Raw genomic sequence first — 24219 nt, 5'->3', positions numbered from 1 at the left:
GGTTTGCTATCTGTATCTAGAACTGTGTACCTTTACTGAGAGCTGTGACAAAGAGGATAATACAACAGCAGTCAAAAGTGCCTCTGGCAAAGATTTAGCTCCAAACATCACTACTGCCATGTTTGTTCCAATTACTAGGAAGCCCTGAGCCTTGAATTTGTATTGACTTGTGCCAGAAAGACACTATGGAATTAACCAGACAGAGCCGTTTGAGCAAGGTGGCAGCGATAATTAATGCGGTCTGGCAGTTGGTCGGCGGGTAATGGCCATTTTGTGTCATGAATTTGTACTTAGACTGGTATATTGAGATGTTGGGACTCTGGGTTCTTATGCAGAGACAGATTAATTACCTATTCATAAACCCAAAGTAAGAAAACATAAAAGAAAGAGTGTGTGATGAAGCAAACTGTATTTTGAGGAAATAAAGGAAAATTTACATCAGAAACAAAGTAGATTGTATAACAGACACTGCCTGAGTGTAGATGCTTATGTTTATTGCTCCGATGGGGACACATATTATATTTAATTTACTTGTGTTTATAGTGAGAAGGTAACAATTTGGCTTTTAGTTTTAAAAGCATCTTTTCAGCTTTCAGCTAATAGAATGCAATCAACTATTTCATCTAAGTTGTATGTTGCTTCTACAACATTCAAATGAGTTAAGGCCCAGAAAAACAGTTTTCTCAATCTGTTCCTTACTATGAGAAATGTTGTCTCACATGAACAACAACACTATGTCCACACTTGAAACGTTTGGATTTCTGTACTGTTTTTTGTCAAGTGGTCGCGGCAGATAAACACCCACCAGGAGCTGGAGTCTGCTCAAGGTTTCTGCCTCTTAAAAGGAAGATTTTCTGTCATCAGGTACTTGCTCATGGTGAGAACTGTTGAGTCATTGTAAATAATATTATAAATATATGCTGTGATTTGGCTCTATATAAATAAAACTGAATCAAACTGAATCAAAGGAAAGGTTCTGATTAAACATATTTGCAAAATGTGTCGCAAAAGGATAAAGTGAACGCTGTGCTGGATCACTAACTAAAGCATAATTAATATATTTTTATAGTTATGTTTAGTTAACATAACTTGAAGCACTGGGATATGGTTGTAAGAAGCAGGAAACGTTTTTTTTTTTTTTCAATATTTAACTGAAGCTACAAAAGTCTTAGCCTAAAGCTATCAACACACTGGGTGAATGATAGCCTCCAGTGTTAGTGTGGTGCTGTGTGGATCAAAATGCCCACCTCAACTTCCTGGAATGGGAATAGTGCAGCTGGGAGTTAGAGACAGAGTTGATATCAGCGTGTCCACATGAATCAAATATTACATGTTTTATACTCTGAGTTCTTCATTTGATTGCTCTTCCATTGCTTCAGATTTAAGTACCCATTCAGTGTCTTCAACACTGACACAACAGTTTAAGAGGTGCACTTTGTTAAACGGTGTCTGTTTATTCATTCAAGTTTCTTACAATGCACGTTGCTTGGGGAAATTACAACACGCGCTCTTTAAATGGCACAGAGCCCCAAGATCCCTGCACAAAAGGAGCTCAGTGTGAAGGAGGAACAGACAGTGTGCTAAAACCACAGGGGTCAACGTCAATACATGAATTTATTTATTTTATTTTAATTTTTCCAACAGTTCTCTCAGTAAGAACATTATGCCACAGGCACAGTTTGATTGCAGCTGGTGGTGATATCAGAGTCATTGAGGAATTTAAATAATCGCATTTCAAATGGTGCAAGCTGAGAAAAACAAAGTTAATATCTATTAGTAGCTGAATGAACATTGACCGCTGCATGTTTAGCTTCATTGTTTCCAGCACTGTTGTTGTTGTAGCTGTAAAATCTACTTCATGCACCAGCTTCACCTTGATAGCCACACATCCAGAGCAAACTGTACATAAACAGCATTCCTCTAACATTTTGAACACATTTACATACAAACAAGTGCCAGCATATGGCACTGCACGTCTCTTTATGCTGATGACCAAAATGACACCTACCTCCAATTCACAGAAATCCATTATTAGGGTTATAAAATGAATGTTATATTGTACAGAGAATTTCCCTGTGAAGTTAAGTGGCTCTGTGTGCACATGAGCTACTGCATCATGCACGCTGTTAATGCCAAATAGATATCAGAAGTCCTCAAATGGCAATGGAACTTTTATAACACCTCTTAAATATTTGAGTTTTATGGAAGGTAATAAGGACAAATGGAAAAGTTTGCTATCTAGGAGGTACAATGGCCTCATAAAAGCAGATGGTCACTGAAATAAGGAATTTTTAAAGATCTTAATGCCCCATAAGGGCAATAACGTTCAGGATTAAACAGATGTGGTAAGAGCAGGGCAGACAATAAAAGACTCATCAGGACTTTTATGATATCAGTGATCAACATGCCCACATTGAAAATAATGTTCTGCTCTATATTCTTTACAATCCATGAATGCGGTGTCTTTTCCGTCTGCCTGAGGGTTTTATTTGACCGCGGAGCAGAAATAAATATCCTGTAGAATTTCATGTACTCATTTCTTGCTCTCAGTCCAGTGCAGATTATCAAAATTGTCACTCAGATGAAAAAATATTTTTCCTCTCTGGCACAAAACTTAAGAGGCTTAGTCATCTTTGCCATTTCCATCTATTGACCGAGCTTGTCCAAATTTCAACACCTGCTTCACGGAGATGGAGAGGATGATTGGGAATTTATGAGTTCTGTAAACATGCATAAACAAATCACAAAGCCTTGAGCAACACCCTTAGGTGATGATTGGACTTCCTCTTACAATGCCACCGCTCCATAACAAGGTATCTATCCAGCCCAAAGTGAAGTGCAAATAGAGTGTAATAAGACTTGAAAAAGAATGCTGCACCACTTGTGTTGTGATATTTAAGCAGGATATTAACATGTAATTTGTCAGCGCTATGCTCAGCAGCACTGCAGCTCTCACTGTTTATAAATTACCAGTCCTTTACTTTCAAAAGGTACAAGCAGCAGGAAGCACACGGTTTCCACAGTAATTTAAAATGCAGTGAGGTAAACCCTGATAGATCTGTACCCTTTTAATCCCATGCAGGCCGACTCTCTACACTGAGGACCACAACATGGCTTATTGTTTTATTATTTTAACAGTTCATTTTTAAATAAACTGTTAATTTATGAAATATTAGTAGCCATGTATAAGGGACTGTTTTGGAAGAAATATTTAGCTCATTTACAGAGCTAAAACTACCAACACAACATAAAAAACACTCCATTACAAGTAAAAAGAAAAAGAAGATAATACAATACAATACTTGAGTAAATACATCCTCCTACTGCTTTGATATAGAAGAAGAAAAATCAGATTCTCAACTATAAATCAACACCTTTGCCATAGGAGTCTCCTTCACATAAGGCCCTTTAACAAAGCAGTAAGTATGAAACCCACCCTAAAGCAAGCAAAGACTATAAAAGTATAAAGATAATCAGAGAAAACATATGAAAAGGAAGAAACCTTGGGAGAGATAAGAAAAAGCAGGGCCTTCTTGGTGTTGTTGATGTTGTTTTCGAGTTTATCTTAGTCTCATGCCTTATGTATGGCGAGCGGGTTATTGGTTGCTATAATCATTGCTGCTCTGCTCCAAGCCATAAAGACATCCTTTGCTAAAATGACTACACTGTATAGAACAGGGTACAAAACTCAAAGCCCTTGTTCCATGTAAAAGCACATTTGAACGTTCTGTGAAATCTTAAATGAGGCTTTTGCTGTCTTGAAGGGGCTATAATTGATATTTTTAAAGAATGTATCAAATGGCAAAGTGAAACATAATGACAATATGAAAGGGGTCACTCTTAGTGATGAATCTACAGAGAATCTTTACTTAAATCTGCAGCTTTCCTCGAACTTTACAGCGAGTTTCAGCTCATTGTTCATCTCTACAGTTCAGAACTAATGTCATTTGACAGTAACAAGCTGTATTTTTTGGCAAAAAAAGCTCTAAAAAAGCCACTGTATACTAACTGCTCAGCACCAACCAGCAAGCAGGTGAATATAGGGAGTTTAGCAAACAAAGAGACAGATCCCTTAGGGTTCCCCTCAAAAGCGGAGCTAAAAAAAAAAAGTGAATACTGAGCTTACATTTGCCAGGTGGCCAGAAGCATGACTCCCCATTAATGTTGCTAATGGAACTGCTGGATGTGTAAATAAACAGGCTTTCCTCACGTGTTCACCATATCAGCCAGTGATGATGTGTGAGTGCTTCTTCTGTCCCCAAATATCCAAATTAGTTATTGCAGGTTTAAAGGAGTCAGGCTAACATGAGGATGTAGAAGTAGAGAATTGGGCGGCACACAGGGACAAAGCTGATGCTGAGGCTAGGGTGCCTGGCCGGAGCTATAGATGAGAGACCCAGGGGCAGAGCCAGAGTATCTTAAGGAATAAACACCCAGAGTCATGCTGGATTCTGCTCTGATCTGGTGGAAGTTTCAAGATTTTTAAACTTCAGGGAGTAAAAAGTGGATTTATCTTCACTCTTACTACTCAACCGGTCTGCAGCAGCAGAGGTGAGACATCCACTGTTGTTATTGTAGCTGAACAGAACCCTGACAAAGAAATCAAACTTCAAACTTCAAACTGGACAGCTGCAGACAGCAGGGTGGACAGCAGATATGCACATGGATCTTTTTTCAGCTATATATGGTGTCTGTGCATGTGTTCATAAAGGCCGTGCTGATGAGCACATTGCAGATCACTCAAAAGCAGTAATTGGAGCTCACGTTAGGAAGTGTGTGGGTTTATTTCAGATTTTGTGTACCCATAATAAACTACATGGGACTACCGGGAAGTATCTCTCTGGCATGCCTCAGCAAGGAAACATTTTCCAGGAAAGACAAAGACGTAATTTTGTACTAGAAGATATCTGCTTGATTTGTCTATTTCTGACTGCTCATGCATAGTAGCTTCAGCTGAACTTTAGAATGCATCAATGAACAGAACAAAGTCTGGGAACTCCCATCTCGTAAGTTGGTATAGTAATAGCATTGATAACTATAGTATTGTATTACAATAGACCTGAAAAATATACATATCCCTTCAAGGCAAATACTGTAGGTATATAATGGGCTGCAAGACAAAAGGCATACATACATTATCTGTAATTGCATATCCTCACTAGGGTCGCGGTGGGGCTGAAGCCTATCCCAGCTGATCTTGGGCGACAAGTGGGGTACACCCTGGACAGAATCCGGAGAAAACCCACGCAGAACATGCAAACTCCACACAAAAAGGTCACACCATTGATGCAACTGAACCCTTAAACCACTATCTTTTTTTTTTTTTTTGATGAAAACCGGTGTTGTTGATCAATTCAGGTCCACATCTTAGACAGTTTAGTCTTTAAATTCTACATATTGTGTCAGAAATATGCACAGCTACTTCAATCTACTGGCTGAAACTTGGCTATTGCGTTTGAATTTTGCTATTGGCTGATTTTGGAGGCAGGTGATGTATAGTGGCAGCATTCAGCTTTCAGCTGTCACTAGCCATGAGGCCACACTCCCTATAGTGACTGTTTTTTAATTTGTTGGGGAGCTATCAGGCTATGGTGGCTTTAAACTTGAGATGAACGATTGTATTAAATCAATTGTTCGGCATGCAGTATGTGATGCCGCAGAAACAGCACAGAGGCCCAGTTTAAAGCTCCAGGATGTACTGTATGCCGAGGCTTTTGCCATCACATCTGATTATTTCACTACAGCTGGCAGAACAAGTAGCCACATCTGTTGTTCCTCCAGCCACAGACACTGCGATCCACCACACTATCAGTACACCTCTGAGAGAACACTGTAGATGCACAGCAGTAAACAACACACTGGCAAAAGGGACCAAAATACCAACAGTCTAATCACCTCAGTGAAACTGTTTGTGGATATTTGCTCTCAGCCCCATTCTTCTTTTCAGTCAGCATATCAGCAGCTGAATGGACAAAAAAAACACTACTGCTGATGGTAAAGACGCTCGTAAACCTCCAGCTCTCAAAAGTAAATGACAGCTACAAAACACCGAATTTGAGCTGTATTCAACAAATTCAAAAGAATGAGAGTCATCATTGGGAGGTGAACGAGTGCAGCTGCAGAGAAGCAGCGTCAGTGGAAGGCGTGGGTGAAAATGTTTTGTTTGAATATCAGTGCTGTATAAACTTTATATTAATATGCATACACAAAGGGAGATATCTCTGATATTTCGCCCAATGTGCACAAAATAATAAAAACATCTGACTGGGTCATGCATTACAATCAAACATCGGTTGATTCTAAAAGACAACAACATACACCAATCAGCCATAACATTATAACCACTGACGGGTGAAGTGAATAACACTGATCATCATGTTATCATGGCATCTGTCAGCATGTGGGATAACTTAGGCAGCAAGTGAACATGTTGTCCTCAAAGTAGATGTTGATGAAGGCCATGCTGGTTCTGACACAAAGGTGCAGAGCACACAGTGCATCACAGCTTGTTGCGTATTGGACTGTGTAGCCGAAGACCAGTTGAGTGCTGACACGTGAACATTAGAAGTGGACCACCGACCAATGGAAGGCGGCCTGGTCTGATGAATCATGTTTTCCTTTACATCACATGGACGTCCATGTGGGTGTGCATCGCTTACATGGAAAACACAAGGCACCAGGATGTATCATGGGAAGAATAAAAGCCAGCGGAGGCAGTGTGAATGCTTTGGACAATGTTCTGCTGGGAAAACCTCAGGTCTTCCCATTCATATGGATGTTACTTTGACACCTACCACCTACTGTACCTAAGCATTGTTGCAAACCATGTGCAACCATTCATGGAAATGGTGTTTCATGACGATAGAGCAGCAGGATAATGCGCCCCACGGCAGCCCCACGTCACAACTTACAGGATTTAAAGGATCTGCTGCTGGCATCTTGATTCCAGATACCACAGCACGCTTTCAAATGTCTAGTGGAGTCAGGGCTCTTTTGGCAGCAAAAGAGGGACCTACGCTATATTAGGCAGACAGTCATAATGTTATGGCTGATCGATGTAAACTGAACATCATGACTTACCACCGTTTAACCACCTTGCAAATCCTGAAATAGCGCTTACGTAGCTCCCCCATTAACACTGCACTACTGCAGTGCCTAAATCCCTATGTACCTGTCAGTGTATTGAGACTGGGCTAATTCACCACTTAAACACTGAGACAGCCGTATTACCACAGCACCACCACTTACTCGTGCTACACTGGAAGCAAAACAAACATGACACGACTTACAGAAACTGTTAAAGGAGGGAAGACAGACAGAAAAAAACATTCATACGCGGCCCAAGAGTCTGGTGATTCTGACACATGTACAAATTCAAAGCAGGAGGCAGGAAAAACTGTCCAAGCTGTGGATCTAGATGAATTACTGTTCTGGTAAATATTGTTTAAGGCACAGCGTTTAATCCCAAAGAAAACAAAAGGGCAGCCGCACTGACAGAAGTGAAAAACACTACATTGAAAGCTGCTCTACAAATGGCTAACAGAGCTTTTAATACAAGGACTAAGATGCCTCAGCAAACTGTTGTTTTCTCATGGTGTGAACAGGTTGTTTACACCAGTAACAATAAGAGAGCAACTAAAAATAACAATCACAAAATGCTGATTACGGCTGTAACTGCTCATTTAGCTTTAACACGTGAATTTCACATCAGACAGTTTTGCTCTTCTACACATCGACATGTAATCAAGACCATAAAGCCTGTGTTTGAATACAGTTCTTTACACAGACAGTGTTCATCCACCCATCCACCCATCCACCCATCCATCCATCCATCCATCCATCCATCTATCCAGGCCCTCATAGTAGAAGTAAAGTAGCTGTGGTGGATAAACCCTTTTATTTACCTCAAGAGCCCTCATTATAACCTTCAGGGAGGTAGGATTTACTGCACGGTTGTTAGCATTAGTTCCAGTTGTACCTAATAAACTGCAAACAAAATGAAATGTAGAACTAGGAGTGAAAAATACAATGCAGCAGGACTGTTCAACGGTTTCCCTGCATGTCATATCAGCCATCTTTCTTGAGAGACAGTAAAACCTCTTGGTCTGAGTCAATTTTATAGTTGACGGATCACATGCTGTGTAGAGTGTCTTCTTTCATCCTCTGATGGGCTTATCTGTGTTTATGTTTCCGCACGCCATCTCCACACACTCGCCTCTCTGTGCGGCCAATCGCAAGAGGGTGATACAACTGCAAAACTGCACCCTTTACCGCTAATACGGCCCTTCAGACTACCTCTGTGCTCCCCCAAAGGTCCATCACAGTTACGCTTATCTCTCAATCACTCTCCGTTTGATGCTAAACCAGTCCATATGCTTCCCCCTCAGGTACTGCTCACTGTTTAACTTGCTTTTGTACTTAAGGAAAGATTTAACAAACACCAGCTCCTGGTTGCTGTTCTCACAGCTGCATTGCATTCATTTCCTTTAGAGACAAAGAAGAAGCTTTAAACAATACATTCATGCATTTAAAGAGGGATGAGAAGTGTTGCGCGCGAGCAGTAAACAAACAAGTGCGGATGAAGTGAGAAAAAAAAAATAAAAAAAGTTGATGCATGAGCTTCTGTAGTTAATTTGGTATTAGCATATTCAACAAAAACATTTGACAAACAGCCCGTGCTGTTTCGCACCATTTTACAAAGTAAGATTAAAGTTACATGTTTATTCATTTAAAGAACACAAATTGGGCTGATCCTTATTAGCACAAACCATGATATGCTTCCTTGTTGATTATAGACTTTAAGGGAGGGGGGGGGGGGGGCTATAATATCTTCCCACTGTCAGCCTTGTACAAACAGGCCAACTCTGCAATACTCTGTGAAGATCATCTTAATTCATCTGCATTATCCTCCACCGCAACTTTCAGTTACATTACATAAAGCACTTAACTCCAGTTTACGAGCTTGAAAACCACCTACACGTTCATAAATACCACTTCATGCCTTCGGCGAGGATTGCATGCCAGCGGTTTGATGGGTTCATTTATTTAGTAATTTTTTTTTTTTCTCCAAAATAACAAGCCCTAAGGTCGTCCGTGAAGTTCTGTCATTATCATCTGTCCTGTTACCGCGCTTTAACAACGTGGACTCACCTCTGGGCACAGCGATTAAGATTCAGTCCTTTCTCAAAGAGACTAATTTACCGCTGCCACAAGGTTCTTTCACGACAGTGTAGTGTCAGAGTAATCTAAATGTCAAAACAATGCCGTCAACTGTTTTTTTTACTGTGGAGAACAAAATCATTTGCTTCTGAGCGACAAGTAATACTCATTCTACAAGCCTGACCCTCAGCCCAAATTAAATTACAAAACTTTTACAATATTACTTGTTTTGGATAAAGTTAATGAGAGAGAGACACCCATGTCACGCTCCTAAGCTGCTACGTGTCAACAATGAATGAATTCCAAACTTGTTTTATGATTAAGTGTTGTAATTAATCAATTTATTTGACATCAACCTGTCTCGTCTGCTTGTCTAATTAGCAGTTTTCTAATTTTGCCTCAATAACTTCCAGTAAAGACATTAACGACAGTCACTCAAGTCCATTTTATGTTTATATAACCCAAAATCAGAAGTTTATTGCAGGACTTTACAATCTGCACAACACAACCTCAACCCTTAGACCCTCAATTCAGAAAACTGAAATATTAGATTATATTCAGTAACTTTATTACTACCTACAGGGGAAACTAGTTTGGTCACCCGTGAACAATGACAAATAAAGGAGATAAGAGTCAGAGAGGACACAGCAGACAACATACAGTATGAAAGACAAACCACCACCAAAATACAAAACACACTTATATTCCATGAGGACATTAATGCAGCTCAGAAGCCACCTAACAATGTCATCCAAACAATAGAATAAATTAATAAATAACAGGCTGACTATAAGTGATGCACCTGAAAAAGGGACCAGCGAGACAGGCTTCAGATAAAATGAAACCTTCTGAAGAATGAGATTAACTGTATTAATCCTTCAAAGGGGAAATTCACACAAGTTTTACACATAAAGGCCCAAAATACAATCTCGCACACACATACACACACACACACACACACACACATACACACACAGGGTTTATAGACATGCAAATGTGGAGAGATTGGAGTGGAGTGATGGGCAGCCATGTAGCTGCGCTCTGGGAGCAGTTAGGAGTTCGGTGGCTTATTCAAGGGCACATCGGCAAAGTCCACACTGTGGTACATGCTGGATTAAAACCGGCCAACCTCCTTAAGAGTAACAAAACTAGGTCTGCAAAAAAAAGTTATGTACTGTAATTATCAGTGAATCTGCTGATTATTTTCTTTCTATAAAATGTCAGGAAGCTGAAAAATGCCCATTAAAATTTCCCAGAATCCAAGGTGACATTCAGATTTGCTTGTTTTGTCCATCCAACAGTTTATTAAATATGACAAAGCAAAGCAATTTGCCCACTCAAGATGCCGAAGCCGGAAAAAATATTTGCCATTTTTGCTTAAAAAAAAAACAGAAACGATTAATTTGTTTTCAAGATAGCTCTGCCAAAAATGTGACTCATATCCCAGAAAACAAGTGAGTATCACATGCCATTCAAATATGATTCCGCCGTGGGTACAAAAAACTTGGTAAATCACGCTGTGGAGCATCTCGTCGTCTGTAACCGCTCACTCAACACACTGAAAAAGCCTTTAACAGAGGAGGGGGGAAAATGGGAAACTTCAGGAAGGAGCTAGCAAGCCTATCCTCACAGTATGAATTTCATTTTTATAGCTGTGTTGTAATGAAAATTTATCTTATTTTATAACAAAAAAAAAAAAAACGTTCCCCGTGCAATTCTGTAAAACGTCAGAGTGACGAATGGAGCGTGCCATGTATTCGGGTTTGCTCATCTTTGACTGAAACAGGTTTCCAGGCTATGCAGCGAGCAGCAGCGCTAATCTTCACAACCTCTTCACACTTCTTCAGCTTGTGTCAACAGCACTGTGAGTCAGTTAGCCATTCATATGCTGCTACAGATGGTCCCATCCCTCTTCTTCAGCTCAGCTGCTGACATGATTCATGGGGCTCTGTGTCTTGATTTAGGGGCTCTTTCATATTTCTTCTCGCCCACAGCAGAGAAGCATTTCTCTAAGATACCCCTGAGGCAATGACCCTGGTCTGCCTGGCCTGTCTGCCTGGAAGTACAAAAAAGGGGGAAAAAAAGAGCTCTGCTGGGCAAAACTGGACTCGACACAACACACACACACACAGACACACGCTGGATATAATAGGTGTAGAGGCTGCTGTGAGCTTGTACGGGCAAAGGCAAACAAGTCAAAGTCTCTTTGTCTTCCTCACGAGCACGAAATGTGCTACATCAACAACAAAATTATAAGTCAGGATTAAATAGACAAGCAAAATTGTGCAAATAAGCACTTGTTTCTTGCAATGGCCAAGGTCTCAGCAAGCTCAAACAAACAACAAAACAGACCAATCCACCCTTCAGCTGTTATTTCCACTCCCAAAGTCAATGGAACCAAGCATGTCACTAAAAAAATTAAACCAGCAGTCACCGGTGATTGTTTCCCCACTCAATCTCAGTCTGTTGAATTTATATAATAATAACCTTGCATGTTTCTCCTTCTCTCTGCACTTAAAATCTTCCTCCAATTTAGTCTCTGTGGGCTTCAGATTGCCCTGTCAGAAAGGACTATAACGAAAGTCTGTGCGCACCACTTCCTTATCGCTACCAGTAAATTACTTCAGGATCAGATACAGGCTGCCAACTCGCAGAAACTCCACTCACCAGACACAGAGAGAGAAACAGAGAAGGAGATAGGAAAGAACGAGAGGGGAGAAAAAAAAAAAGAAGAAGTGTCAAGACATGACAAGAGGAGTGGAGTATCCCCAAGAGGGCCGATAGTTTCAGCAGCTCTCAAAGGTCATCTGATGTTATCTAAAGATCATCTCCAGTCACCGACGCTCCTCTCTTTACACTCTCCTCAACAGCTGGAGTCAAACGCCTGTCAATCAGATCTTTCATAACCTGCAGCAACAGCGCAGTGGCTTTCTCTTCCCAGTGTAATCAGTCTGAAAGACAATAATAGTGCATCAGGCACTTTCATTTTCACTGAAGTGTCAACACAAGCATAAATAAATAAAGCAAAAAACGTACTTATGTTCATCGTATACACAGAATTTACACTAAGGAAAGATAAAGTGGAAAATAAAACCAATCAAGCACAGTGTTATAAATATGTTAATGATACATTTTAATGTATTTATTTCATCATTTTAATTATTTTCAAGCAAAAATAGCCTAAAATGATCTGCCTCAGCTTCTAAAATGTGAAGATTTGCTGCTTTTTTGGGTATTAGATTTATATTATATATTATGTTTGGTCTTACATTATGATGGCCAAAATGTGCACTTGGCTCTTGCACCTTAAGAAGGCATTTTTTTCACTAATTTCTGACTCTTAATAGACTAATTAATAAATCAATCTTTGGTTGCAGGCCTATTTTCACACCCAGCTCCAATCTGGTTTGTTTGTCTGCAACATTGGTCCTCTTACTTGAACTAACTAACTCATAATTCTTTAAATATATCACATCATGCATTATTAAAATGTGAGGTCTGCTGTTACTGCAACAACCCAATTCCCCAGTGGAGATGAATCAAAATACATAAATGCTTGATATACATACAGATATACAATTTAGACATTGACATTTACAGTGTATACATGTGTAGACTCATATCCAGCATTACTGTCTCATTTTTCTTTACTGAATTTTATTAATATCCTAAAATATGTTTGTATCTTATTGAGGATCTCTTTCATCCTCGATCCATCCGCCACCTTAAATAAACCAGAGGGAAGTTATCTGTAGATATAAAAGACTCATTCAAAGGTAATAAAAACATAATGATTCTTTATTTCCAGGTGATTATATAGTAATGAAATCATAGTTATGATTATTGTATTCCTATTCTGCCATATTGTGTAAAAAGAGCCCACTACATCAGACACACTGGACCTTTGACTCATCTTAACGTGTGATGTTGCTAAAAATAAAAACTTAGAACCACAGTCTTATCTGTCGACTCGTCCTGGTTGCTCATTTAATAGAACCAGAGACATTAGCAGCAGCCTGTGGTGTGAAGGATTAAACTTGTGACGAGTCATCGGGATGCAAGCGGCGGCCTATCACGCGTGTCGAGGGACACGCGTACTGGTGGTACAGACGTGCCTCGACTCCTCTCTGCAGCATTGTGGGGAGCAGCTCCAGCGTGGTGGAACCGAGCAGATGGTGAACGTATGCGGCGCTCATGCATGTCATCATCACCTTCATTAGCTGAAGGTGACATATGACATCATCTGGCCCGTGTGCATTATGAGGGCCAGAAAGAGTTGTTTGCTTCTTTTTCTTCTTTTTTTTATTGCAGCATGGTTCAAGGTTGTTGATGGGAGGTGTTGTGAGTAATCCCCCCCCCCAAACGGGCTACTCCTCCTCAAGCTTCCTCCCAGCATTAAGGTAAATAAGGGCTTCCAGCAGAGAGCCAATGAGCACGGGCCACTGAGCAGAGATGCATGTTTGTGTTGCCTTCCTCCCAGGACCCTGCTCGTTTATCTTGGCTGTCAGGTAAAAGGGCAGACTCAGAGAAGGTGAAACTTTTTTTTTTTTTTTTTAATAAGGCCGGCTTGGTTTCCATAGAAACTGCAGGACAACATTACAGGGACAATGATAAGAGAGCAAAGTCTGGTCTCAGGGCATCCCGCAGTGTGCCATATTGTTGTTGGAGTCATTTGTGTTTAGTTTACGTCAGAGAAATGAAAGAGCTATTCAGATTAATTCTCAGGGAGCCTCCAGTCTCAGGCCTTTTACTTGTGGAAGGTGAGATTAATGAGAACATATTCACACCGAGCTTTCAGCTTAGGTCAGGAGCTAAAAGGTAGGTTTCCACTTTTAAAGAGGTGCTGAGTCTTCTGTGGGTAAAGCTCCCCGATAAAGACAAAACAGACCTCAAATGACTGTCTGACTGTCACTTTTAATTGATAAGGATGTGATACTGCAGAGTGTCAGAGATCACCAATATTTCAAAGATAAGGGGCAGATTGACTGGCTGTAACTTTACTTTTGTGAAGTCATAAATAATAAAACACTAAACAGCGTTAAAGTCGACTTCCAGAACTGTCAATATTCAAAATGCAGACACAGAGTGATCTCCAGGCTAAAAGTGCATAAAGAAGAAACACATTGCGCAGGTGATGAATACTTAATGACTACTAAATTTTTCACTTTGTGGTGGTAAATGGGAAGCATGTTTAGTTAACAAATGAGTGAAGAAATCAAAAGGAACAGAAGGTACCGCACACATTGTCAAAAGCCTGCAGCGGTGAGATAAACCAAGACAATGATGCAAAGATATGAGAGCCTTTGTTTCCAGTCGCACTCCTGCGAGAGAGAAATTAAGTCTCTTCTGGAGCAGAACACAACATGGATACGGTCCACGCGTAGTCATAAAGTCGATATGAAATAAGGCGCCCTTGATAAGACGCCGCATAACTCTCATTCATGTGCAGACATGCTTAGAGCTGCTGCAGGAAAGAGTTGAATTCAACATTAGCCGCTGAGCTTTTATTCTATATTCATTGCATTACGATGGTCTCAGTAACAGAGAAGAATACTTATGGGAATGCACTAGCAACTCTCCATACACAAAACAAAGCAAGAAATATCAGCAGCTTTATTCTAGATGTCCATTATTGAATTGAGTCTCTGCTGCTTACTGGTCAGTAGCGCAGAGCTATACCCGCTAAGAACTGCGAGAAACAGTCTTTGTTATCCAACAATATTGGTATGTCCTTGTGATTCAACCTTAAGATGGAACTGTTTTTCTGTCAGCACCTCTAATTCTTTAAGTCTTTTTTTTTTACGATGGAAGCAAATAGGTCCAGCTCAGGTCGAGGGTTTTCTCACCAAAGATGTGTTACCTCTGCTCCTTCCTTTATGAGCATTAACTTCACATTTTTTTCTAACTCTTTGTTCCCCCCTCTCTTTTTTTTTTTTTTTTTTCCCCCCGCAGGCCTCTGATTTATATCTGAGGTAAAGAGGAAGAGTGCTCCGTGGGGACCAAGTGTGTGTGCTCGACGGTAGATGGAGGCAAGCCGATATCACACACAGGGGTGAGGGTGTGTGCTCTGACAGCTCATCAGTGGACAATAAGGCCTTGGCTGTTAATGTCCTGCTACCTGGCACACTGCAGGGTCGCAATCTGCTCCAGATGCTGGAGGCAAGCGTCCAAGTTGTGGCGGCGGAGAGATGCGAGAGAGAGGAGCAGAGGGGGGGGGCAAAAGGGAGTGGACTCACTGAAAAATGAATGGGACTAGATAGACACGCACATACATGCACCACCTGCAAGCAGCCAACTCTGAATTTACGGTCTCCTCTCTGCAGAGCGGTCTCTCTGGTCTGGCAATTACTGCAGCAACATCAGGGATAATATCAGTGCACAAATAAATGAAATCTCTCTTTTCTTCTCTTTTCCAGACAGCTAGATTGAAAATTTATCTGCTGAGACCAATCATGCATAATTCGAGAGACAGAGACACACACACACACACACACACACACACACATCTGTACACGCATTCAAGAGGGACTTATGAACTCAATTTAGTCAGCCAGACAGAGTTCTTGATTCTGTCACTTGGGATAATCGTCAGGATGTGGTACTCTGACCGAGCCCCTGCGTCTAAACCCAGGCAGGATATAAGGTCATGTTGGAGTGGAACTCTAGCCATGCAGCACCCAGACCTCAAGTGCTCCAGTGGTTTTGTGGTTATCTGCAGTAGCCAGCTGTCGCAATACCAGAGAAGCTCTTCAAGAACGTCCCCTGTCCTCTTCCTCTGCATCTCTCTCTCTCTCTCTCAACTACAACTGTCCAATCAGCACACCCATCTCTCTTCATTTTAGAGATGCGTACATATTATAAATTACTGTTATGTGTTTTCTTGCAAGCTTTTAGTGTTTTGCCCCAAAAGATTAAGACATAGAATGAGTCAAAACAAAACTATTACGGGTGGTGTTAGGAGCCAGAGTCCTAGGACAAGACAATTACCCAGTTGGTTCCCAGGCAGGAAAAGAGAAAAACCCGCCGCTATATTTGTATTCAGCTTTATGAACTGTTGGTATCCTTTGAGGTACTGAGGATTCTATGCCACATTTATTTCAGGATGTTTTTTTTTCATGTGACGGAGGGAAACAACTTGAACTCTTTCTTTCCTCGCATGAGTGTGACTAAGAGGACAGCTATGCATAATATATTTGACAGCTCATGTTTAAAAGGTTATTCCTTTCCGTTCAAAATTAGGTCAGTTCATCACTGCAAACGAATGCTCGAGGAGGCGGTGAGACTTGGTGTTCTGCGGTGTTGTTTATCACTTAAATTTTGTTTGCTGTCTATCACTGTCAGGGACAACATGGATAAGAACCACCACTCCATGCCTTACATCATCAAAACTGATGCAGGGAAGCAGTAGAGTGAAGCAATCTGGCATGTTTCAGTGAGTGTGTGTGTACATTTATATATATAAATATATGTGTATGTGTGTGGAACACAAAGTCCAGAGCTCCACCTGCTGGTCAAAACTGCTACAACAGCACTAAAACAGGCCTGAAGCACAAACATTTGGATGTATTGCTTCAATGAGTACTGTCATTTTACTGAATGGGACCCCACAGACAGGTTTATTAATGGATGGAGAGCGGGCATGAACATGTGCACTGAACAGAGATATGTGTACATACACTCTGATATTATGTTTATTTGAGGCTGTATATCAAGAGTTAAGTCTATAATACAATATATAGAGGACCTGTAGTATGAGTTTGACATACAGTGATGTGTGTCATGTTGAAACTAGCTTTAGGAAGGAGCTCTTAGGAAGACCTTCATGAGCTCCCACAGATCCCCACTGCTATACTTCACTTTTCCTTTACTCTGTCTGCAATATCGCCCACAACTCTAACTGCTGCTGTAGTATTAGGACTGATGATTCTGTGCAATACCCCTGAATACACTTGTCAGGCTACTAATGTAGTGTAGTAATACTGTAGTAATAAGATATAGCAGTATATCCGATATGTTGTACATATGTGAGACAGTGTACAGTCCACTTGTACATACAAGTTATATTTTGTATATTTTATTTATATCACTCCAGTTTGTTTTACTCATAATTTTATTGTATTCTATTCATTTAGCTTATTTTTATATTTTATGTCTCATGTTGTTATGGCAATTAGTTCTCTTACTGCTGAGCTGACACATTTCAGTGGCCATGTTAACCTGCTTATGACAAACAAACTGAACTGAGTTGTATGTGTGATGATAATAATATCAGGAAAATAAACCTATTTTATTCATTTAAAAATGTTGTATCGGATTCTGAGCTCATGATATAGAAAAATATTATAAGTACTCACCTTTTCCAGCCCATAAAGCAGCATTCCAGGATGATGACAAATAACTATTATTAACAAATCATTTTTCATGCTGTGTGTTATATGGGCTAGTCCTCAAAAATGAAGTTATTGATTATACCGCAGAGAGTGTTAAAAATGTTAATTGCTGTTCAAATGGGAATTCAGATAAACTAATTTGGGACTTGGGAGGGGTTGTGTAAAAAGTACTGTCGACAACAAACCATAGACCTGTGGTCAGCTAAAAATCATATTTATCAATTGCTATGAAATTAGGACAAGTTGTAAAGTTGTGAGATGACTTAAGCATGTGTTAAATAAAAATTCAGTGCATGCTCTATTTTAATGACTCCCAACCTTGGGGTCAGCACCCCTGCAAAAGGTCAGAAGGTAAATCTGAGGGGTCATGAGATGATTAACTGCACAGGAGAGCATTAAAATATACTTCTATGATATTAATATGTTAGTATAAAACTTAGTTTGACATTTTTTCTTGTAAATTCTTGGATTATTGAAGGAAATTCTGGGATCTTGGATGACAATTTGGAAACACGTGCTTTGTTTTGAAGGGGACAAAAGCTGAAAAGATGTTTTATTATTCAACATGTGCGATCTCCTGACGGGAACACGGTGAGGAATTTGCAGTGAGACTCAGACAACCCTTTAAATGAAGAAGTATGTTCCCTGAGCAGGCTGGGATAACCTAAGCTCTTGATGCTTCTTCAGTGGATTCCTATTAGCAGAGCTTAAAAGCTGTCATTTCAGTTAAGCCAAGGCAAATTACCTGAGCTTCATGTCTACACGGGGAGGGAAGGGGGAAGAGGAAAAAGAGACAAATGATGAAATAGGCAAATGACGAAACAGTCGTATGTATGAGGAATAGAAAAGAGCAGAACACAGTTATGTAGATATAAGCGGCATAGAGCTGCATTCACAGAACGAATCCTTTCCTCTGCTGGCCACACATTGAGGAGAGGCCCGGGCTACGACTCAAGAGCTCTTATTACCATGTGATTAACCTCTTCAGGATTATCGGGCAGCAAAGAGACGCAAGAAAGGTCAAAGGTCGCTCCTCAGACAGCCACTCCAGCATGAACGGTGGCCTATTACACGAAAGGCTACGCTCATATCCGCCTGCCTGTCATCAAGCATCTTTTCCATGCGTCCGCGTTAAATTTCAACAGCATGCAAGGTCAGCTGCCTTATTATCGTAAAAATTAAAAAAAAAAACTGTTGTACTCAATTAGAAAAAGGCTTTTTAAAAATATAAACACACCGCCAAACACCTGGTGTGTGTTGGCAGCCATAAGACAGACTGCAGGTGGGGATGAATTAAAGCGAGGCTACACCAGAGGAGGTAATCATGAATAAAACATCACACTTTTGTACTTGTTGAGGCTGTAGCTTTTTAGCACTGCTATAACTTCTGGTTGTTGTTCCCCATTGGCAGAGGAAAGGGAAAAAGGCTGATTATATATATCTAGAGATATTTTTGTTTTTTTTTTTTTTTTTTAAATAATAAAATACAGTCGAAAATAGATTTGCTACCTTGCGAACGCTCACATATCCGTCTGAAGATCAGGTATCAAACTGAATTAAAGAGTAAATGTGTGTCAACTGAGAAGGAAGAAGGATCTCTGTAATCCCTTGACTAATGCAATTTTGTCTTTGTCAGTCTGTTACTTCAACCGAGAAACAAAGAAACATGGTAGCTGGGGGAGTGTGTGTGTGTGTGTGTGTGTGTGTGTGTCTATGTATGTGTATATAGAGAGAGGCGGGCAGCTCATGGCAACCTGCCATTCCTTCAGTGTGTGTGTATCCATGACGGATGGAGAAAGCATGTGGGAACGTGTTAACCTTTCTGCCCAGACGAGGACAGCATCTCTAACCAGAGAAGATCACCGTCATTTCCACAGTTTGAGGGATGTTTCACTGTTTTATTTTTATCTCTCGCTGTCCAGTCACATAAATCACAAAAACTTTTTTTAATCAGTCTTGAAGTGTGACAGATGTAAGGGCGCAACAATCCCACCGCCTCAATCTTCCTACCGCTAAACTGTAGGTGGGGCCAATACGATGCCAAAGCTCAAAGCAAAGAAAATGTTTTGTTTTTTTTAATTTTAAGCATCTGTAATCAATAGTTTTTGATGAGTGCCTATATGTAAAAAAAAAAAGGACGCTCATAGTGATGAACCTACGGAGAAATATCACCCACCTCTGCATTTCCACTCAGATCTTTGGAGCTTTTTCAGCATCTTTAATCTTTTATGGCCCACAATTAATGGTTTGGTTTGTTGTTTTTAGCTGCAGCAGGCAGCTGTTCAACATAAAAAGCTCTAAAAGCCCACCATACACTACCTGATCAGCAATCACACCACCAATCAGCTGACAGACACAGTTAGCGGCTAACTGGGGAACATATTGGAGCATTTAGCAGCTAAAGAACCGGATATTGCGGATATTGAGTTGGTGGAGGACGGCTGCTCTTTTCTGCTGCTCCCAAAAGACGCCAGTGCTCTTGACCTCAACACAAGCAGCCATGCAAGAACTCAAAATATAGTTTAAAAATCTTAAGTCGAAATCTGGCGAAATGCAGCTTTAGATCAATAAATGCTTGAATAATAAATAAGTAAACAAGAGTACAAAGTGGCATTAGATGCCAACTTTTGGTACACATTTTCTGATGGTACCAAAACAATATTAAGGAGTGATACCGTACACAAGTCTTGAAAACATGTTATGATATCTCAGGACAAAAAAAAAAACAGCCAAAACATCAGATATTGGTTTGCTCCGCAGCTATAGCAAATTGAATTTTATTTTATTTAGCATGTCATTTCACATTCTCGCCGTGAGCACAACAACACCTCACCAGACTGCACATTGCATCAGTCGGGATTATTTCAGGTAAAATTAGCTGTCACAAAAGATGACAAAACTGTTCCATGAAACCAATCAGAAAATTTCATGTCCAATCTAACCTTCTCGCTGTGTGTAAAGTGAGGGACTGAACCAGGGGACGGAGAGAGACAAACAAAAAGAATGTGTTTACCAAATCTCCCCCGAAGCGAGACCCAATCATCTACATTCACATAGACACTGAGATGAAAGCTGCTTGTGTTCCTCCTCTATGATCTTATCCCACTGATCTTTATCTTTTTGTTTACCAGGGGCCCAGATGAGGACGTGTATTAAATCTCCTGTAAAGGCTCCTGTGTCCTGTTTTTTTTTTTTTTTTTTTTTTTCCCCATTTTATTAAATTTGTATTAAATAAGACAAAGCTCTGGTGCTCACTCAATACTTCTTAAAACCTTAAAACAATCTGCGAGACCTATTATAAGCCCACAAAGCTGTTTTAAAAAGGTATCCGCACGCATTTGAATATGCAGTTTCATGCACACAGACACGCAGAGCAACTGAACCAATCGTTTAAGGTCTCTGAGGCCTCGATAAGCTTTTGTAAATCAGCCGCCATCCGGCAGTGAGTTTTATTCCCCTCTCTCTCGGTGGATGTTGGGTTATGACCCGTAGGCAGGAGGTTATTTATTGCTTCTGTCTCAGCTTGTGTTGACTCCCAGCCACTCATCTATGGTTCTAGGCTAATAGAAAGCAGCACAGGGTTGTAGATCTACTGGAAAGCCCATTCAGCTGCATGGACTGGGCTCGATAGTCCCCTCAGACCCTCATCTCCCCAGATTCTTAATGTCCCTCACTTCCTTAGCTTTCTTTCTCTGTATTTTTTCCCCCCTTTTAATAATGATCGCATCAAGATGAAAACCTGCGAGAGAACCTGTGGCGAATGAGTCACTATCAATTCATGTTAGTGTGAACGAGGAAAAGAGGAAGGAGGGTTAAAGAGCTGAGAGGCCCCACAGACCATAAACATTTCCAGGAGGCTGCTGGCAGAGATGATAGACAGTCTGCAGCCTGCCGGCCTGCCGGCCTGCTTCTTTTCTTGCCGCATGAGAAACATCTCTATTCTCAGAGAAGGCTGCCTCCTTTGTAACAAAAGGTGTTATTTTGGAGAATAACAAAAGAAGAAACGGGTAAATTGTCAGTGCCAGAATGAAACTAAACCCTGATGCTGAGCTGCTAAGAAGGCAGTGAAGGCACCTCCACACACCCCCCCAACTCCTTCTTTCTTACCTTCACACAGCTGCTGTGAAACAATCTCAACAAGGCTGTCATCCTTTACAATGGGCCGTCTAACCCAAACTGGCAACTCCAACCTCACCGTGGTTTGAAATACGGGGCCCACTTGCCATTTCTACAGCACTGACAGCAGCTGACAGTTAAGAGGAACAACCACAGACTGAGGATATACGAGGGGGTCCTTGAGTGATGACAGCGCGGGTAAGATGGAGAGCTGTGATGTAATGGAGACAAGGCCACTGACTGATACTATGAAAGAGACTAGTTTGTCTGCTCCAGTTCACAAATATTCATGTACAAGATCTATGCCTATGAGAACTAATAGTTAATAGAATAATTCTACATCGGTGTCATCGTGTGTTTGTGTGGCCATACACTGTGCGTGACCGAGGTCAAACATTGTATAAGTGGTCTATTTATGCCGGGATCATACGGTGGAATGTCACTGCAGCTTGTAAACCACGAAAGCAAAAGCCTTTTTTACATGTGGAATACATAAGATAACCAGCTTCATCTTTCTGTGACAGAGAGAGAGAGAGCGGCGTGGTAAAAATGTTATGAAATGAAGGAAAAGGACTGTTTTCTGTTGTCACACAGGCTGCATCACTGATTTTTTTTTTAACTTAATTTGCCGTTGAAGCTTCAGTTAATGACTATCATGAGCGAGTGGGACGCTCCACCCTGCTTGTCACAGTGAACCCGCTACTCACTGATTTGTTTCATCAGTTTCACCATTTAAACTTTATCAGAGAGCAAATTTCTGCTGCCTGTTTTTATAACATCCTAAAGTGCCCGAACACAGAGTGACAGGATGCTAATTAAATGTTAATTCACATGCTGTGAAGCATTTTGCTAGATATTCTGTATTTACTGTATACTGTGAGGGGGAAAACTGTTTTTATAGATTGATCTGATCGCAACAACTTAAAATTTCACAATGTTTGTTAAACTCATATTGTGCATAAGCTAACACCTTAGACTACTGCTACATTTATTACAGTGATCTTTGGTGGCACAAAATGTGCATCTCTCTCCCTCTCTGCAGCCTTTACGTTCCTCTGACAGCATTCAATTCGGACTTGTGCCATGCGGAAAGTGTTACAGGAATGTTACGAGCTCTTCTGCCAAGGTTATTTTTTCACCCCTGTTAGCTTGTTTAATTGCTTGTCTGTCTGCCAGCACAACATGGGAAGGTTTGTGAGATATTAGTGGGCCAAGCAGGTCTTGAGCCAGAGAACCAGGGTTTAGTTTAATAGTGCAACGGAAATGAAATCTCTGCTCCATCAATCTTGGCTTGGTACTGAGATACCAACAGAGATTGAGGCTTAATTAGCCTAATAGTATGTTTTCATCAATAAGAAATTAAAAATCCCAAACAGAAATGTTTCAAGGCAAACAAAAATGGTCTGCTTTGAATGAGAATAATTGAGGCTGGTTGTGGTTTTTCCACAAAAATTACAACTTTATAAAAAAAATGTCTTTGACTTCACTAAAAGTCCATTCCCAGTATATTTACGCTGCATATCGTACCATGACTGGCTTTCAAACTTTGTTGTTATGTCAATATATTATGCTCATACGTCTCAAACGCAGATTTAAGCTCAGGGAATCTTTCCACTGTCAGCAGATGGATGTGAAAACAGATTTCCGATATCAAACTCAGCACATACATCCTCCCTGCACAGTGAAGTAACTGCACCAACAAAACAGAAGCAAGATCGTCTGTACTCCTCAACTTGGGTATAATACAGAGTGAAGTGAGAAAGATGTAATATTGACTGCAGCCTTCAGGGGTTAAAGTCGGGAAGCCCTCATGTCAAAAATATCATGAAATACATCAATAAATAAGACTGATAAATATTTTAAAGAAAACTGTAAAAAGATCAGTTGGTAAAAAAAAAATAGCAAAATGCTTTGAATTTATTTTCCTTTACCACCAGCTCGTGGATTATTTAACTTTTTTTAACTCCTTCTCTGCTGTTTATTTTGGCACATATTTAATCAATCATCTATTTCCCCTGCGCCACATTTCTCATTTCCTCTTCACATTTCATCAGTCTGTGCAGCTACCTTAACTGAAAACAATGATAGCTAAACACATTGAACAGCAGCTACCTCACTGAAGCTAACCTCTGTGATACAACTACACCAGCCAGTGCAGTTCTTATTAATCATCCATGTCCTCAGAGATGTGAGGAGTTGTAGTCAGTCGAAACGAGGGTTAAAATAGGAGAGGTAGCATATATCACCTGTGTGTGTGTGTGTGTGTGTGTGTGTATGTGTGTGTGTGTGTGTGTGTGTGTGTGTGTGTGTGTGTTTGTGTGTGTTGACACAGAGATATGAATTTGTAGCAATAGAAGAATCTCAGAATATTGACAACAGGTCTGTGTAAACATATGGGAGACAAATCAAAGTAAAAAAAAAAGGAATAAAAGAGAAAACATAACAGATGTAGATGCTTCAACAACACAAAGCGTGAGGAGTCGCTGAAGAAAAACACGGAAATCATTTGCTATGGCTGTCCAAGTCACCAGATCTCACACTAATGGATCTGCGG

At 40.5% G+C, this 24219-nt stretch overlaps 1 protein-coding gene across 1 annotated transcript in view; it reads right to left on the bottom strand.

The window, feature by feature from the left end:
- The window catches only part of gpc5a (glypican 5a), a 134658-nt gene that overhangs the window by 78818 nt on the left and 31621 nt on the right, over positions 1–24219 (bottom strand). The window lies entirely within an intron of this gene.

The sequence above is a fragment of the Larimichthys crocea genome, chromosome VIII (assembly GCF_000972845.2).
Source record: "Larimichthys crocea isolate SSNF chromosome VIII, L_crocea_2.0, whole genome shotgun sequence".
Classification (NCBI taxonomy): Eukaryota; Metazoa; Chordata; class Actinopteri; family Sciaenidae; genus Larimichthys; species Larimichthys crocea.
This window is presented reverse-complemented; position numbering and strand designations above follow the sequence as displayed.